Consider the following 14,084-nt stretch of genomic DNA (forward strand, 5'->3'; position numbering starts at 1 on the left):
GTTCTATTGGCATGGCACCATTTCAAGCATTATATGGATGTCCTTGTCGTACACCATTGAGTTGGGATGGTCTTGAGGATCACATCCTGTCGGGTCCTGAGATGCTTCGTGATATGGAGCAATAGGTAGTGCGTATCCATGAGCACTTGAGTACATAACAGAATAGGCAGAAGAAGTATGCTGATGCTCATAGGACTGATAAGCAGTTTGTTGTGGGAGATAAGGTTTTCTTGAGAGTGCGACCATGAAAGAGTCTGATCCATTATGGAAAGGGTTCTAAGCTAGCACCCCGCTTTGTGGGACCATTCGAGATTCTAGAGAGGATTGGCCCGGTTGCTTACTACCTTGCGCTACCACCCAGCCTAGCTCGCATTCATGATGTTTTCCATGTTTCAGTGCTTTGGCAGTATATTCCTGATATTGTACATGTTCTTGATTGGAATGCATTGCAGGTAGAGGATGGGCAGCTAGCTTTGGAGCAGGTTCGTATTCTGAAGTAGCGGGAGTTGACCCTTAGGGGTTGAACCATCAAGAAGGTAAGGTACAAATGGGACCCTACTGATGATTCTTCAGCTATTTGGGTGGATGCAGCTAGATTGAGGGAGTTATATCCCTACTTTTCTGTAAGCTTCCAGGAGTAAGCCTAACCCAAGGGTGGGGTAAATGTAGTGCCTACCCTTGTTCACATCTTTTCTAGAAATATTATTGCTATTATTATCAGATTATGATGGACTAGTTTTATGTTGATGGATTAGTGGTATTGTTTTGACACTATCAGACATTATGTTATGGATTCAGTGGTTATGTGATGAGATCATTTAGACTTTACATTCCATGCATACATGATGATCATTATATTTTTTTGAGTTATTGTTGATGAATAGTTGGATGGTTTATTATCTTATGTGTTTTATTATGGACAGTTACCACATACCTGCATGTGTATGGTGTGCGTTTTTTCTTATTGTATGCCATTTCTGATGTGGTTAAGGAAGGGAGTCATAGTCCCCTGCTTAGTCGGGATCTACACGACCACTTCTTGTCATTGTCTATTTAGCTTAGCATTATATATATTGTATGTACATGCATGGTTTTTTTGTAGGTTGTAGGTACCGGGTATCGACTTCTCTGAATTGCCAGGTTGAGTGTACCATATTATACTATCTCAATGATAAGAGAAGGAGATAAATTCTCAAGTCCAAATCCCAAACCTTTAAGCCAATTGTCCTAGTGAGGTAGGACAAGTATCTGTATATTTTACCCACTGAATGTGTCGGATGACATAGTTCGTGATTTTTAACCCTTTAGACTGATTTTGAGTGATTTTCTCTATGATGGGTTTTCATATTTTATCTTGGAGGTCTATGGTGAATTTTCCATTAATTAAGTCTTAATAAATATATTTAATTAATAAAATTATTTATTTGAGAAAAATTAATATAAAATATCATGTTATTTGATATTTTGTTTATAATTAATTAAATGAGAATTAATTGAGGAAAAGGAATTAAATAAAAGAAAATTAGAATATTAAAATTAATAATAATAACAAAATAATAATAAAAGTAATAAATAAATAATAATAATAAAAGTTATAAAAATTAAAAATGAAAGTTATAATTATTTAAATATAAAATTATATAAAAAGTGAATTGGAGTTATAAGCTTGCATGGGAGTTAATGCACTTTTCTATTTCTCATGTGTCAACAACACGGGGGTTAGTGCATCAATTAAGCACATGGTGTCTACAACCCTATGACTCATCTAGAAGGTTGGAAAAGACCCATGCTTAGTTGGTGACACTTTCTAGCTATTTCTAGAAGCATTTTAGATGTTTCCTAAGAGCTCTTTATATTCAGGCATTCCTAGAAGCTTAGATATAGCGTTTGGAGTGCAATTGGAGCATTGGAAGATTCAAGAATTTTGAAGAAGGGAGCTTGCTCTGTGGGTTCTCTAAGGAAGAGCGATTTAGCATCAGAATCCAGGTAGATTCTTGTGATTTTACTTATGCTATTTTTGCATCATGCATTCCCTGTCTTCTTCGTGTCTTCCATATGTCTTCTGATGAATTTCATATTTTTATTATATGCATTCTCTATATGGGGGGTTTAATTTATTTGAGAATTCTATATGCATAGATCTGAAAAGAACACAAGGCTAGAGTTGAGATTCATAGTCAAACCCAATAGATTAATTATTTGAAATTTTGGAGATCAAAGGTCTATGGAGAAATTCTAAAAATTGAATTTTATATTTATATAATGTCAATTTTCTTACACACACACACACACACACACACACACACACACACACACACACACACACACATATCCAAAATTAAAAACATCACAGTATATGAACATATATATATATATATACATACATACATTTATATATATAGTATATATTTGTAAAAAAATTGGATAACATAACCGTGGGTGAAAACATTTTAAACCAAATCGCAAATGGGAATCGCGTAAGTGATTTTAAAAAAAATTATAAACATTTTATACATTAAGTCGGGGGGGGGGGGGGGGATGAGACCCACGCCCCCACTGCGGTCGCAGTGTACTACCGTCACTGGCCCTGTGACCATAGGGTCTTGCGTACTAGCGGTTATGTTATATCTATGTGTTTTAAAATCTTTGCCATATGTATGAAGTCGATTTTAATTGTTATTAAAATTTTTTGTATTAATTAAATTTGTTAATTCAATTTTGTTTAATGTTAAAATAATATATATATTCATATATGTATTTATATATATATATATATATATATATATATATATATATATATATATATATATATATATATATATATATATATATATATATATATATATATATATATATATATATATATATATATATATATATATATATATATATATATATAATATGTAAATATGAGTATTAATAATTTGTTTTATAATTGTATAATTGATTTATATCAAAGGTTCATGGTTTAAATTAATTGTTTTATCAAGTGTATGAAATTTGATTGTTAGTTTGGTGGGGGACGTTTTAACTTATAATTATAATTATAATTGAAGAATGGATTTTAAAGAATATTCGTATACATTCAAAACATATAAATGTTCCTCCAATTCATTCTCTAAACTTGGAAATGTAAACCGAGACTTTTGCAATTAAATTTAAGTTGTAAACTTAGCAAAACCAAAACATGTGTTTCCATTGTGTATTCTTTATGCTATTGTTTCGGGTTCGGGTTGACTAGTGTTGACCAATTATAGGATATCTACTAGAGGCTTGGGAGTTATGTGATTGTAATGCCATGATGATGTTTTAATCTCGATCTTTATAAACCCAACCATGGTTATGTGATGGAATGCTCTATGTATTGGATGTGATTACTGATTGTTATAGTTGAGATTCTAATTTATGAGACACTTGACCTAACCATTATTTTTGGTCAGTGATTAGTTATCCTTGGTTATTTTCTAGTCGCCATGATGGGACTATGATATGGATTTATTCTTGATGATGTCATGTTGTGACATGTTTGACTCAACCATTTTTGGAGTCTTCGATCAGTATGATTGAGATATATTTTGGTTGTTGAAAACTGTTGGATATTTTGATTATCAGTGATACTTCAGTCGCCAATAAAGAGTTGTTGTGTTCATGATTTTCTATGGATGTTTGCTCATGGAGATTTGATGCTTTTATGCATATTTGATGATTTTACTATGGATTACCTTTTGTGATTTTGAGATTTATGATTCCATGAGCTTAGGGTAGGATATCTACATGTAGTGATAGGAAGCGGGTTGCAATGGGGGCCAAGTCCCTAAGAGGCTGCCAAGGTAACTCATTGTAAGTTGGATTAATAAGTGATAACATTCAGACCTAGTACTAACTAAATGAACCTAAAAAGATAAGTGTTTTGTTCTTGCCCATGCCTTGAGTGCTTGGATAGGCTAGGATGGGAATAGTGAGAATGCACGGTTGCGACCTTGCATTCAATAGTATGCCTTGTTAGTATGAGAGGATACTAGTGGCCACATGAGATCAGTATAGACCCATGGAGTTTAGCTAACTACCAGGGTAACTTGTACGTGATAAATGTCATGACACTTTCCCACTTGCATAGTAGGTTCCTACATGTCATTTTGTGCCTCTGGGAATTAGATGTCGGATTTTGTGTTTGGAGCCTTTGAGTTAGTATACTTTTAGGATTCTTGAACTTATAGAGATTTGTGCTATGTGATTTTGTTAGCTTGTTTGGGACTTGAGATTATCTCCTCAACATGGTGGGAGTGGAATACTTAGGTACCACGTGGTCGGCTGGTAGTGTATTTTCCACTCTTATCATTTGAGATTCATTGAGACATCGTGGCTAATGCATCCTTCATGATGGTGGATATGTATCCTTTCATTGATGATTAACATATGTTAGATGATGTTATCTTATGCTTATATTTGCATGTTAGATTACTTTTCTACATATGATGTTATATATATTAAAAGTGACATTCCTACTCTATTAATACCGATGATCTCTTCGGTACTTTGGAATGTTACGCACGGAGGGATGGCTAGGATCCACGATGGTCTAATGATGGTAATAACGGTTGGGAGGAGTCGTGCTCTTAGTTTATTATGTTTGATCTTTAATGATGGATGTATATGTCTTCTATGTTGATGGATCATGTGTATCATGTGATTATCTTTACTTTGATGTGTCATGGCTTAGAATAGGATGATGTACCATAATTCTTGTATTTATATTCTTTTGAGCTTGTCATACCCTATGACATGTACAGTGGATGATTGAGCATTTGAAATGTAACGAATAAGCATTGGACTTATCATTATTATTTTATGTGGATGTTGTAATAGATAGATTCATTAATGTTAGTTGACTTGGATGTAATTCAACGATAAGGGATCTTAAAGAATGTAATCTGATATGTATGTTATGTTCAGATGGACATTGCTATTGCTTTCGTCATTGTACATAAGTTATATGTGGTATTTACTTTCATGTTTTAAAAAGAAAAAAAAATCTGCTACCAAACTTTTTGAAATTCTAGGTTGATTCTTTGGATCCCTTGGTAATGCATTACATTTGGTATCAGAGCTCGAGTTTCTACATTGGGAGCTCTAGGTGTTTTGGAACAACTAGAAGTTTGAACTATTAAGTGTATCTTTACAAAATTGAACTAGGTGAACTGAAACAGAACTTGAACTGATACTTGCATATTTTTCTTACTTCAACACTTAGTTTCAAAACTGAAAATTTTACTTTTACCTAAACATAGAACTGAACTTAGTCTATTACAACATGTGATTGTAATAGTACTTCGAACTGTTGTAGGATGGTATCTGGGACTAGGTCTTCTGTTAGAGGTTGTGGTAGAGTTCATGGTAGAGGCTGTGGTCATGGCAGAACTGTTAGTGTCCATGAGTCTGACCATGAGGGATTGGCTCATGTAGAGGGTAGGGAAGAGCACTCTAGTAGGCTGTAGGATGAGAGCTGTAGAGAGGACCAAGCTGAGTCTGAAGAGGTTGGTTTGAGACAGATGATGCAGACTATTCTAGAACATCTACCTCCTATTCAAGAATAGCCCAAAGTGCACCAGACAAAACAAGAACATAGACCTAAATCTAGAAGTCCTCGAAAGGATCGTTAGAGGTCCATTGTGTCCACTCAGATGAAGGATCATTCAAGACCCAAGGTTAAGCCTTACAATGGGAAAGGTTTTGGTTATGTGGCCGAGTAGTGGCTTATTTCCCTCGACAAGATTTTTTCCATGCAGGAGTTGGATAGCAATGTTAAGGAAAGATTTGCGATCACTAATTTAGAGAATTTTGGGGCCACTTGGTGGACAATTGAGGAGAAGAAGCTGGGAATCGATATGAGTAGTGTTATGTGGAAACTATTCCTAGAGAGTTTCTACGAACAATTCCTACCAGAGGAATGGAAATAGAAAAGGGCTGATGAATTCCATAATCTTACATAGTACACTTTGTCAGTGACTGAGTATGAGCATAAGTTTTATGAGCTCATGTCTTTTTCAAGCTTTAGTGAAAATTCAGCTCAGTCAACACAACATTTTATTCGAGGTTTGAATAACCGTATTATTGGGGGAGTTAAAGTGTTTGAGCCAAAAACCCTCAAGGATGCAGTACATCGAGCTATCCTTGTTGAGCAAAGTGTCAACCTTGGTCAAGGTGGTTTTGTAGGAGCGCAAGTAGCATCAGGATCTGAAAGCAACTACAATTCAAGTGCTAACAAGAAGTTTTCTTTCTCTAAGGGGAAATAGTATCAGTAGCTGTCTCAAAGTACAAAGCAATAGAAGGGATCAAATTCTCAAGCTCAAGGTGATGGCAAAGTTTCTAACGCCAAGAACAACCACAATGCTCAATGCAATAAGCAGAATCAGTCCAATCAGCTAGCTCAGAGTAGCTAGTCTTTTGTTAGAAAGAATAGTCGTCAGCAATCAAATGTACCACCTATGGGTAGAGGTTCTAGCAGAAATACGAAATGTTTTTCATGTGGTCAGATTGGATATTATGCAGCTCAGTTTCCTCAGTGAGCACCTCAGTTTTTAGGACCTAGACCTATAGTTTCAAAGCCTACAGTTGGTGATGCAAGTAGAGCTCATAGAGTTTTTGCAGCAGTTGATCAATATCAGGCAGATCATCAGAGAAAAGTGGTTGAGGCCACAAGTGCTATTAGAGGTAAATCTCTTTTAGTATTGTTTGATTCAAGAGCTATAGATTCATTTATTTCACCATCTATAGTTTCTAAGTGTAAGCTGGATGCGGTGAAGCAAGATCATGGTTGGCAAGTAGAACTAGCCTCAGGCATTAAGGTCTCCACAGACTCTATAGTTCATAAGTGCAGGCTTAGCTTAGGAAGCTTTGATACTGCAGTGGATCTTTGAGTCATACCCCTTGGTTCCTATAATGTGGTTTTAGGCATGGACTAGCTTGGATCTCATAGACTTGGTATAGACTGCAGGAAGAATATTATTTTGTGCCAAGCTAACCAAGGGAGTGATGTGCAGATGGTTGGGTTACCAAGGCCTATATCTCTACAGATGATTTCTGCTATGTAATTAGAGCGAAGTTTCCGAAAGGGATGTCAGATATTTCCTGTTATGGTAAATGATCTTGATGAGGAAGATCCTATGAGGGAGACTTTAGATCACCCAATTTTATAGGAGTACGTAGATGTCATTCCGAGAGAGGTTCTAGGCATGCCTCCAAAGAGGGACAATGACTCTAGTATTGATCTGATTCCTGGAGCGGAGCCTATCTCTAAAGCTCTTTATCACATGACTACACAGGAATTGGGTGAGCTACATCTTCAGCTAGAGGAACTTCTTGCCAAAGGGAGCATTTGACCTAGTGTATCACCATGGGGAGCTCTAGTGGTCTTTGTGAAGAAGAAACATAGTTCTTTGTGCTTTTGTATTGACTACAGACAGTTGAATAAGGTGACTCTTAAGAACATGTATCCTTTACCTAGGATTGATGACTTATTCGGTCAAATCAAGGGAGCCACAGTATTCTCCAAGATTGACCTTAAGTCAGGATACCACCAACTTCGCATTAAGGAAGCAGATATTCACAAGATCACTTTTCAAACTCGCTATGGGCATTATGAGTTCATAGTGGTACCTTTTGGGTTGACTAATGCTCCATTGATTTTCATGAGTTTGATGAATACTGTGTTCTGATCTTATCTAGACAGGTTTGTACTCATGTTTCTTGATGACATATTGATATATTCTAAGACTCAGAAAGAGTATGAGGAACATCTGCATTTGGTATTGCAGGGTTTGAGAGACAATCAGCTTTATGCCAATGCAGCTAAGTGTGAATTCTTCAAATCAAAGATTCAGTATTTAGGGCATGTTATTTCAGGTGATGGTATTTCAGTGGATCTAGCAAAGATTTAGGTGATAATAGATTGGCTGACACCGACTAATGTGTCAGAGATTCCTAGTTTCATGAGTTTAGTCAGTTATTATCGCAGATTTGTCGAGAACTTCTCTAGGATAGCACATCCAATCACTTCTCTTCAAAGGAAAGGAAAGAAGTTCATGTGGACAAAGAAATGTGAGGAAGCTTTTCAGAAGGTCAAAGAGCTTTTGACTAGTGCACCTATTCTAGTTGTACTTGATCCAGAAGGTGATTTTATGGTGTGTACAGATGCTTCTCTTGAAGGGATTTGGGCAGTGCCGATGCAGAATGGATGGGTGATTGCATATGAATCACGCAAGCTCAAGGATCATGAGTTAAATTATCCTACGCATGATCTTTAGATAGCAGCAATAGTTCATGCTTTGACTAGATGGAGACATTTCTTATTGGGGCACAGATTTGAGCTACACAGCAATCATCGTAGTCTCTTGTACATTTTACTCAGCATAATTTGAATGCTCACCAGAGGCGATTGATGGAGTGTCTATGCGAGTATGATTTTGAGGTTAAGTACATTTAGGGTAAGGAGATAGATTTAGGAAGATCTTTGGAAGGTAAGTTTGCAAGTTACGTTCAAGAATCAGATGGTCTTTTAAGACATCTGGGGAGGATTTATCTGCTAATTCTAGATGAGCTTCGCACCTTGATACTTGCAGAAGCCCATCCTACATCTTTCTCAGCACATCCAGGTGTCAAGAAGATGCATGTTGATTTGAGATGTTTTTTCTTTTGGTCTGGGATGAAGCGAGATATTTCTGATTTTGTGGCTAGGTGCCTTGAGTGTCAGAGAGTTAAGGTAGAACATCAACACCCAGCTAGAATTTTGTAGCCTAATCTCATTCCTTCTTGGAAATGGGATATCATCTCCATGGATCTCATAGTAGGATTACCTATGAAGGTTCGACATCATGATGCTATCATGGTCACTATTGATTAGTTGACTAAGGTGGCGCATTTCTCACCGATTAGGTCTTCCTACACAACAGCTTCTATAGCTAATGTCTTTATGCGTGACGTTGTGAGATTACATGGTATTCCTAGAAAGATCATTTCTGACAGGGATCATGTATTCACATCTGCATTCTCGACATTGCAGCATGAGCTTGGAGCATAGTTAAACTTTAGTTCTGCATATCATTCAAAGACTGATGGTCAGAAACAGAGGGTGAATCAGGTCTTGGAGGATATATTACGAATGTATGTGATGGATAGGCAGACACATTGGGAGGAATATCTCTACCTAGTGGAGTTTTCTTACAACAACGGGTATCATAGTTCTATTAGCATGAAACCATTTCAGGCATTATATGGACGTCCTTGTTGTACACCATTGAGTTGGGATAGTCTTGAGAATCGCATCCTGTCAGGTCCTGAGATGGTTCGTGATATGGAGCAACAGGTAGTGCGTATCCATGATCACTTGACTACAGAACAGGATAGGCAGAAGAAGTATGCTGATGCTCATAGGACTGATAAGCAGTTTGTTGTGGGAGATAAGGTTTTCTTGAGAGTGCGACCATGAAAGAGTCCGATCCATTATGGAAAGGGTTCTAAGCTAGTACCTCGCTTTGTGGGACCATTTGAGATTCTAGAGAGGATTGGCCCAGTTGCTTACCACCTTGCTCTACCGCCCAACCTAGCTCACATTCATGATGTTTTTCATGTTTCAGTACTTCGATAGTATATTCCTGATATTGTACATGTTCTTGATTGGAATGCGTTGCAGGTAGACGATGGGTGGCTGGCTTTGGAGCAGGTTCGTATTCTGGAGCAGCGGGAGTTTACCCTCAGGGGTTGAACCATCAAGAAGGTAAGGTACCAATGGGACCCTACTAATGATTCTTAAACTACTTGGGAGGATGCAGCTAGATTGAGGGAGTTATACCCCTACTTGTTTGTAGGCTTCCAGCAGTAAGCCTAACTCAAGGGTGGGGTGGATGTAGTGCCTACCCTCGTTCACATCTTTTCTGAAAATATTATTGCTATTATTATCAGACTATGATGGACTAGTTTTATGTTGATGGATTAGTGGTATTGTTTTGACACTATCAGACATTATGTTATGGATTCAGTGGTTATGTGATGAGATCATTTAGACTTTACATTCCATGCATACATGATGATCATTATATTGTTTTGAGTTATTGATGATGAATAGTTGGATGGTTTATTATCTTATGTGTTTTATTATGGACACTTACCCCATACTTGCATGTGTATTGTGTGTGTTTTTTCTTATTGTATGGTGTTTCTGATGTGGTTAAGGAAGGGAGTCGTAGTCACCTGCTTAGTTGGGATCTACATGACCACTTCCTGTCATTGTCTATTTAGGTTAACATTATATATATTGTATGTACATGCACGATTTTTTTGCAGGTTGTAGGTACTGGGTATCTACTTCCCTGAATTGCCAGGATGAGTGTACCCTATTATACTATCTCAATGATAAGAGAAGGGAGATAAATTCTCAAGTCCGAATCCCAAACCTTTAAGCCAATTGTCCTAGTGAGGTAGGACAAGTATCTAGATATTTTACTCACCGAATGTGTTGGATGACATAATTCGTGATTTTTTACCCTTTAGACTGCTTTTGAGTGATTTTCTCTATGATGGGTTTTCATATTTTATATTGGAGGTCTGTGGTGAATTTTCCATTAATTAAGTCTTAATAAATAGATTTAATTAATAAAATTATTTATTTGAGAAAAATTAATATAAAATATCATGTTATTTGATATTTTGATTATAACTAATTAAATGAGAATCAATTGAGGAAAAGGAATTAAATAAAATAAAATTAGAAAATTAAAATTAATAATAATAATAAAATAATAATAAAAGTAATAAATAAATAATAATAATAAAAGTTATAAAAATTAAAAATGAAAGTTATAAATATTTAAATATAAAGTTATATAAAAAGTGAATTGGAGTTATAAGCTTGCATGGGAGTTAACACACTTTTCTATTTCTCATGTGTCAACAACATGGGGGTTAGTGCATCAATTAAGCACATGGTGTCCACAACCCTATGACTCATCTAGAAGGTTGAAAAAGACCAATATGTAGACACCTAAGTTTGATTACACTGCTTTGGTAATCTAATTTAATAATCTCTTAAGGCATCATTAATTAAATTCTTATTTAATTAATCCTTTGCCATCCCTAGTTGATTAATTTAATTAATCATCTATAGTCCTAATTGATAAATCAAATAATCTATTATTTATCAATTAAATCCTGTTCTCCTATCTAATTCCAAAAATCTCCATTTATTAAATAAATCTATTTGATAAATGAAATCCTCAAATTCAAAAACCCCTAACCTATCTCTAATCCTCCATTTAGCCTAATCCACCCCATCCACCCATACTAACCAAGCTTAGCCACTAACTCACCCACCCTTATTAATGCCATCCATTTGCACATCTCTAACATCCCTAAGCTAACCCTAAACCCAAGCCTAATCCACCCCCTAATGTTGTCACATTCCTTAAACAAGTTTAAGACTTTCCTAATCCAAACCAAAGTCTCCCCTCAAAAAACTCAACCACTAAGTCATGAGTGCTCTTACAAAACATAAAGACTCTTACAAGCCTGCTCATGACTCTTACACCCATCTTCCACACTCTTCCCTCTTCCACACTCATTCCTCTTACATCCCTCTTACATACTCAACCCCACTCATCATGCCTTTAACCAACCCTTTACCCTACCCTCTCACACTCATCCTCCTTGTGACAAGTGTCACCTTCCCATTAGTGCTAAACAAGCACAATCCATGTGCTCTCCTTTGAGTGCATCCTAGCTCTCCTTAAGCCTTCATCCATCCTTGCATCTAAGCCCTCCATCCCTCTACCCCTTAGCCTATAAATTGAATCCCATCCCAAGCCATTTCATCAACAATCTTTGAACTAAAGTTACCATGCCCTTTTGAGAGCCAAAAGCCATACCCATACCCTTATAATGCCAAATTGAGAGCTCACAAAGCTACCAATTTGCCATTACCCATCCCCATTGAAGTAGCTTTTGAGCATCTTGAGCATACATCCACAACAAAAGGACACATCTACAGAATCAAGAAAGCATGGAGTGTTTTTTCTTATGAGGTTTGCACTTCTTGTTTGCTTTCTTTGTCTAAGCATATATGTGAATTTAGTTTTTGGTTTGTGAATGTTTACTTTATTGGTTAATGTTCTTTGCATACTAAATCTTGTTCTACACAATGCTTAGTTGGTGACACCTTCTAGCTATTTCTAGAAGCATTTTAGATGTTTCCTAAGAGCTCTTTATATTCAGACATTCTTAGAAGCTTAGATATACCGTTTGGAGTGCAATTGGAGCATTGGAGGATTCAAGAATTTCGAAGAAGGGAGCTTGCTCTGTAGGTTTTCTGAGGAAGAGCGATTTACCATCAGAATCTGGGTAGATTCTTGTGATTTTACTTATGCTATTTTCGCATCATGCATTCCCTGTCTTCTTTGTGTCTTCCATATGTCTTCTGAGGAATTTCATATTTTTATTATATGCATTCTCTATATGGGTGGTTTAATTTATTTGAGAATTCTATATGCATAGATCTGAAAAGAACACGGGGCTAGGGTTGAGATTCATAGTCAAACCCATTAGATTAATTATTGGAAATTTTTGAGATCAAAGGTCTATGGAGAAATTCTAAAAATTGAATTTTATATTTATATAATGTCAATTTTCTTACACACACACACACACACACATATGCAAAATTAAAAACATAACAATAAATGAACATACATATATATATATATATATATATATATATATATATATATATATATGAGTATTAATAATTTGTTTTATAATTGTACAATTTATTTATATGAAAGGTTCATTGTTTAAATTAATTGTTTTATTAAGTGTATGAAATTTGATTGTTAGTTTGGTGGGGGACATTTTAAATTAAAATTATAATTGAAGAATGGATTTTAAAGAATATTTGTATACATTCAAAACATATAAATGTTCCTCCAATTCTTTCTCTAAACTTGGAAATGTAAACCGAGACTTTTGCATTTAAATTTAAGTTGTAAACTTAGCAAAACCAAAACATGTGTTTTCATTGTGTATTCTTTATGCTATTGTTTTGGGTTTAGGTTGACTAGTGTTGACCAGTTATAGGACGTCTACCAGAGGCTTGGGAGTTATGTGATTGTAATGCCATGTTGATTTTTTAATCTCGATCTTTCTAAACCCAACCCTGGTTATGTGATGGAATGCTCTATGTATTGGATGTGATTACTGATTGTTATAGTTAAGATTCTTATGTATGAGACACTTGACTTAACCATTATTTTTGGTCATCGATTAGTTATCCTTGGTTATTTTCTAGTCGCCATGATGGGATTGTGATATGGATTTATTCTTGATGATGTCATGTTGTGACATGTTTGACTCAACCATTTTTGGAGTCTTCGATCAGTATGATTGAGATATATTTTGGTTGCTGAGAACCATTGGATACTTTGATTATCAGTGATACTTCAGTTGCCAATAAAGAGCTGTTGTGTTCATGATTTTCTATGGATGTTTTCTCATGGAGATTTGATGCTTTTATACATATTTGATGATTTTATTATGGATTATCTTTTGTGATTTTGAGATTTATGATTCCATGAGCTTAAGGTAGGATATCTGCATGTAGCGATAGGAAGCGGTTTGCAATGGGGGCTGGGGCCATAAGAGGCTACCAAGGTAACTCATTGTAAGTTGGATTAATAAGTGATAACATTCACACCTACTACTAACTGAATGAACCTAAAAAGATAAGTGTTTTGTTCTCACCCATGCCTTGAGTGCTTGTACAGGCTAAGATGGGAATAGTGAGAATGCATGGTTGCGACCTTGCATTCCATAGTATGCCTTGTCAGTATGAGAGGATACTAGTGGCCGCATGAGATCAGTATGGACCCGTGGAGTTTAGCTAACTGCCAGGGTAACTTGTACGTGATAAATGTCATGATACTTTCCCACTTGCATAGTAGGTTCCTACATGTCATTGTGTGCCTCTGGGAATTAGATGTCGGATTTTGTGTTTGGAGCCTTTAAGTTTGTATACTTTTAGGATTCCTGAACTTATAGAGATT

This window comes from Cupressus sempervirens, chromosome 11 (assembly GCF_028749045.1).
Source record: "Cupressus sempervirens isolate cs-2001-9-10 chromosome 11, ASM2874904v1, whole genome shotgun sequence".
Classification (NCBI taxonomy): domain Eukaryota; kingdom Viridiplantae; phylum Streptophyta; class Pinopsida; order Cupressales; family Cupressaceae; genus Cupressus; species Cupressus sempervirens.